Consider the following 5,655-nt stretch of genomic DNA (forward strand, 5'->3'; position numbering starts at 1 on the left):
TGAAAGGTGTATGTTTATATATATATATATATATATATATATATATATATATATATATATATATACATATACACAAACCGACGCACGTAATCCTGAGGCTTAAGGTCCGAAAGAACACAGTACCGAAACACCAGATGCGCGAGGTGTAATCTCACGAAGTTAATAGACAGTAAGTCAGTGCTTCTGGTGTTGCAGTTTGGGTAGGTTACTGTGTGTATATGTGTTTCTTAGGGCTGTAGTGTGTGTAAGTGTGTGTTCTGTGTGTGGTGTGTGTTCTTGGGGGACTGTAATGTGTGGTTGTGGCTTAGCTTTGTGCATCTGTTTGCGCAACCTAGGATGTAGAATACTAAAGTAGTGGGTGGTGTGTGGGGTGCAGACACCTACATGGGGCTTGACCACCTGCTCATATGTAGTGCAGGATGGTTTGTTTGGATGTGTTGGGTAGCAGTGTGTCTGTGTGTGCATGTGTGTGTTCCATGTTCGTGTTACCTTCGCGAGTTACTGTTGATGTCGGTAATGTGGGGTATGGGAGTCTGTTCCAGGGACTGTGTACGTCAGAACACTATGGTTTCGGAATTCTGTAGGTCTCCCGTATACAGCGGTTGAAGTGTTCACATATGTGTATAACATAGACCATAGCAATCACACATTCCGCCACTACCAACCTTTATGAACAAAGGATATGGAGAGTATATGCATATACACCATTACAAATATGTGCTATGGACATGAGCCAATGATAGTGTTACCACCTGTTCCACTTTGCAAGGGACACTCCCTCTTTGGGCGGTTGTGTACTGACCAAATATATTAAACGTGGCAAATGTCCTGGGATTGTAGGACATAATTAGGTCCCATATGTACTGTAATAGTTGCATAAAATAGTTACTTCTGTATCTAAAGTACCTACATTGTACAGGAAACAGGATAAGCTACTAAACTGCTGCAAGAATAAGCTTATAATTAGGCAAGAAAGGAAAGTTCTATCCCTTGTACTGACGGTGAGTTGTGTCGGCCTGTAAAATCAGATGTGTGTCCCGAAAAGGATCCACTATGGACATATGAAAAGGTGGCAACCCTAGCCAAAGAGGGTCAGTGACCAACACAACTATGATGACTGCAAATACCTATGACAGAAATACACAGTTATCATGTAGCAACATGTTATTACATTCAGATGTATTACCGAAGGGATTCAAGGACTAACATCACCTGCATGCTATACAGGAACCACATAACAGTGCCTTAATGAATCAGCCTGCAAATACCATTGTAGTAGTCCACAAAAGGATAGATGTTCAAATAGGGAAGGAACCCTCATGCACATAGCGATTATGTATAAAAGCAGTTCCTACACACCTGCATTTGCTATGCACACCCACCAACATCACCCCCACACCCAAACATATTACAGTACAAACTGTAATAACATCACAAATCATTCACACACTGTACGACATCTGCAGAAGCTTTAACATACCTTGTCAGAGACACACTAACATGGTCCTAAGTGAAATAGCAGCTGTTATACAATGGAACAGCTGCTGATGTAATAGGGTTTGTTTGCACTAATCCCATTTCAGAGGGTTGTGCGTACACCGGGATGTGTTAGCAATTAGTGAGTAACAGCACAGTATGCTACACTTGTACACCAAATCAAGGATGTCTGGTGAGCACACTGTACATCACATAACAGTTCATGCATAGCCATATGGCCTTGAGCTGGCCAAACATCCTTGCCAGACTTAAACATCTGCAGAAGTATCAGGTACAAACAAACCCTGCATAAGTAGCACTGTTCCAAAATATAACAGCTGTATTCACATGTAGAACTAAATTGTCTAGCCATTACACACAGTTCACGGGAGTCATGAAGCTAATATATCTCTGTGTGTCTCCATATAGCTGTTGAAATACATCGCAATAACACATCTAGGCCGTCTCCCTCAAAAGTAAGGCAAACGAACAACCCCTAAAATCAGTACTCACTTATACACCACTGTTGCCATGGTATTGGCTAATGGAGTAGCTGCACAGCTGATGCGCATCCAATTAACTACTTTGGAACAGCAATTGGCGGACAGGATACCACATGTTACCGATATGTACCTAGAAAAGGATGTGTCATCACACATTCAAACCATCCGTATATACCACCGGAACATTACAAATAACATTGAAACACAAACCGAAAAGGATTGAATCAACTGTTAACGATACGTCGGGTTACTAATAAGGTATGTAGAACAGTCAGTATGTCTGTGTATGTAGCACTATTCTGTAGTATTTAAAGTGCATGCAATCCATATAGTGGAAACAGTTATCTTGTAGTAATGTATTGTTAAGCATAGTCATGCTTGTAGTATTTGTATGTACTGCTGTAGGTCACAAGGCAAGCACTGCATACACCACAAGGGATGCTATATAAGGGCTTTGAACAGAAATACTCCTCACCAGCCGTCAGTGGCAGGGTTGGTCCAACAAGTACGTGCTATAACAGGGGATAGTATATGTTGATATATTATAACTCTAGCCATATGTATGGGTGTAATACAGAGAATAACATGTGGAAGGTTGGGCCACTGTGCAAGTATATTTTGCACTGTGGGATATTGTGCCAATAACTGTGTAATGTACAGTATTGTAGGCAGATATGTATTACAAGCTACATAGCATTACTGTAATGGTAGGCAAACATTAGTTATGTCAGTCAGCATTTACAATACACAATAACAGGATACATATGCCTTTTAGTGAGCCGACAGTTTATCAGCATGATAGCAAAGTAAAATGGAAGAGCTATTTAACTACCCATGCACATAAGACATGTAATATGTGCAAAGGTAGGTACTATGTTGTCTTACCAAGGGTATCTGTAAGCCTAGCTAGCATGTGTTGTCTTTCGCCACCCCCATAGTTTGGTTCCCTGTGCCTCTGAATGGCAGAGCCAATAGTTCCCTGTGCCTCTGTCCAGCAGAGCCACTGCAGTGATCCCCGGGTACATGTCTGTCTCCCATCCACACAGCAACATTTCCCTTGAAGAGTGCTTATGAGAGGCCCTGCCTGATTTACATTGGAATCACATTCCAAAGCATAGGGAGTGTCCGGGTCAGGAATCTATTCAGCATGTCCTACTCATTGTTGTGGTTAGGTGTATATCCCTAGAGCATGTGGCTCTCAGGGGCTTCTGTTTAGGTGGAGCATATCCAGCAATACAGGGTTGGACATGGGCCTTGTATGTCAAGCAGAGATCACCTGTGAGTATGCGGTATGCAACTGAGTACAGCTGGAGTTTCATAGGTTGGGCTGCATAGGTCATCTGTTTGAGGTCAGTAATCCTCTTGGTGTGGTCTTCCAAGCTGTTGCAGTTGTCTTGTAAGGTATATCCCAAATGGGGTGTTGTATCCTTTAATGGATCTGATATGACATGTGTAGAGTCACAATGGCCCCTCTGATCTGGATGAGAACCCATTAGAGATTAGGGGGGGCCATGTAAAAGGATATTCTAACCACCTTGTCATTATGGGTATCGAAGGAGAGATTGCTATCTAATGGTGTTTCCTGATCCCTTAATACCTTTTTTGTATGTAGGGGACTAGCACCTATGTGGTAGTCCACAGGTAATTAGTTATATCCAAAGGGGATGACTATGCACTTTTAGGCATTCAGCTTGATGCCATGATATTAACACCAGGTATCCATCTCAGTGCGACCCTTCTCGAGGGTGTCTGTAACAGCTGGGGAAACAATTATGTCCCCTATTTTGCAGTCGTCTGCAAACCTTTTCAGCCAAATCCCTCCTGTGCTTGTCTGTATGTCAGAGAAGTATATACCGGACATAAGGGGACCTAGGACTAAGCCCTGGGGGACGGCAGTTGTAACTGATATACAGTCGGACCTAGGGTAGGCAACTCCTACTGTGTGTGTTCTGTCCATGAGCCACTTTGCAAACCATCACATGACATAGGGGTTAATGTTCAGGCTGATGGGTATGTTGATAATACCAGAAGGAGGAATGGTGTTGAAAGCCTATGAGAGATCTAGGTAGGCAGTGTGGACCTCCTTACCCTCATCTAATACCTTGGTAACTGTCTCTAAGAAGCCCACCAGGTTTAGGAGGCATGGTCCGGCCATAACAATGCCAAACAGGGAGGGGTCAAAGGTTGGGAGGTACCCAATGTCTCTGACAGTGATCCATGATGTGCACCATAGACTTGCAGACCAGGCTAGTCAGGCCTATAGGGTAATAGGTCCCATGGTCCATTTTGGCACCATCTTTGTGGAGTGGGATAACTGTTGCTGTGTGCCATTCAGGGGGCACTATGCCCGATGTGAGGCTATTATTGAACATGGTGCATAGGTGAGGAGACAGTATGATCCGAAGTTCATGTAAAATGCAGCTGGGATGTTGTCCAGTCCCATGGCTGCTGTGATATTGCCTTCAGAGTGTGCAGCTTTGAGAGGGATCTGCCAGGATTTGTCAATATCCATTGTTTCTGTAATGTTCGTGCCTTTGTGCTGTAACTGAGAGCATATCTGGTTGTTGACATCGAGGCTCTGTGGTTGTTGTTGGTATTAGTTGCGTTAAACTTTTCGTAGCTAGCTTTGGAGGATCATATAAGGGATCTCACCTTCTTACTGAGGCTGGCCAGGGATCTCCTCCATGCATGGTATTGTATTCTCATTTGCAACAGTGTCTTCCTCCTGTAGTACAATAAATGTTTATGACAGGGGACCAGCAGATTGGTTTAGTTAATTATGAGTATAGCGTCCTGGTTCTGTTTGGGATAGTACAAGCCATGCACTCCTGTAAGTGCTTATAGACTGCATTTGTGTAGGATTCAGCAGTTGTAACAGTACTGTCCATCTGCATGGGTGTCATGACACTCACCACGTCTGTCTTAAGAAGCATGTAGTTGGCCTTGTAGACATATTATACTGTGGTTCACTTAATGGGGGTTAGGTGCGGGATGTGGATATCAATGGTGTTCAGCACATGGTCTGATTGGACCAACGAGGAATTGGCTTCACGTGTGGAGCACCAGTCACTCATGTTGGTAATGACTAAGTCTAGGATATTGTTGCCCCTGGTGGGTGTGTGGATATGTTGAGTCAGGGCATTGGTGTTTATGAATTTCAGAAACTGTTGAGCTAATGTGTTGGTACACGACTAGTTTTCCAAGCTAATGGTGGGGTAAATACAGTGAGGCTTATGTGATGAGTGTAGTGTTGTGTGACTGTGTACCTTCTCCACATGACAGTAAGGCTCAGGATTGGTTGGAGAGACCTTTACCTCCAGTTTGGCTAGATGAGTGCATCTCTCACAGGTTGTAGTGTTGGGTGGTAGGTGGAGAGGCTTGCCTGTGTACATGAGGCAATGTGAACATTGCCTCAAGATGTCCAGATTCATCAGATAGACAGGTGAGAACACTGGCAGCTGACTCTTGAACATGCCTGAATATAGAACTACATTCACCTAGATAAGTGAGGAAAGTGAGTACAACAGCTACATTACTCTACGCAAGTGAGAAAAGTATGTACAAAGCCTGTTCACCCTTACCTGTAGGTGATGTGGAAGATTGAGTGCTATAGTAATCATTAGCTTATGTACTGTTTACAAGTCCTGAACAAGTGCTTAGCATGAATAAGCAATCC

Source organism: Protopterus annectens, chromosome 2.part1 (assembly GCF_019279795.1).
Source record: "Protopterus annectens isolate FY-2018-M chromosome 2.part1, PAN1.0, whole genome shotgun sequence".
In the NCBI taxonomy this organism is placed as follows: Eukaryota; Metazoa; Chordata; order Ceratodontiformes; family Protopteridae; genus Protopterus; species Protopterus annectens.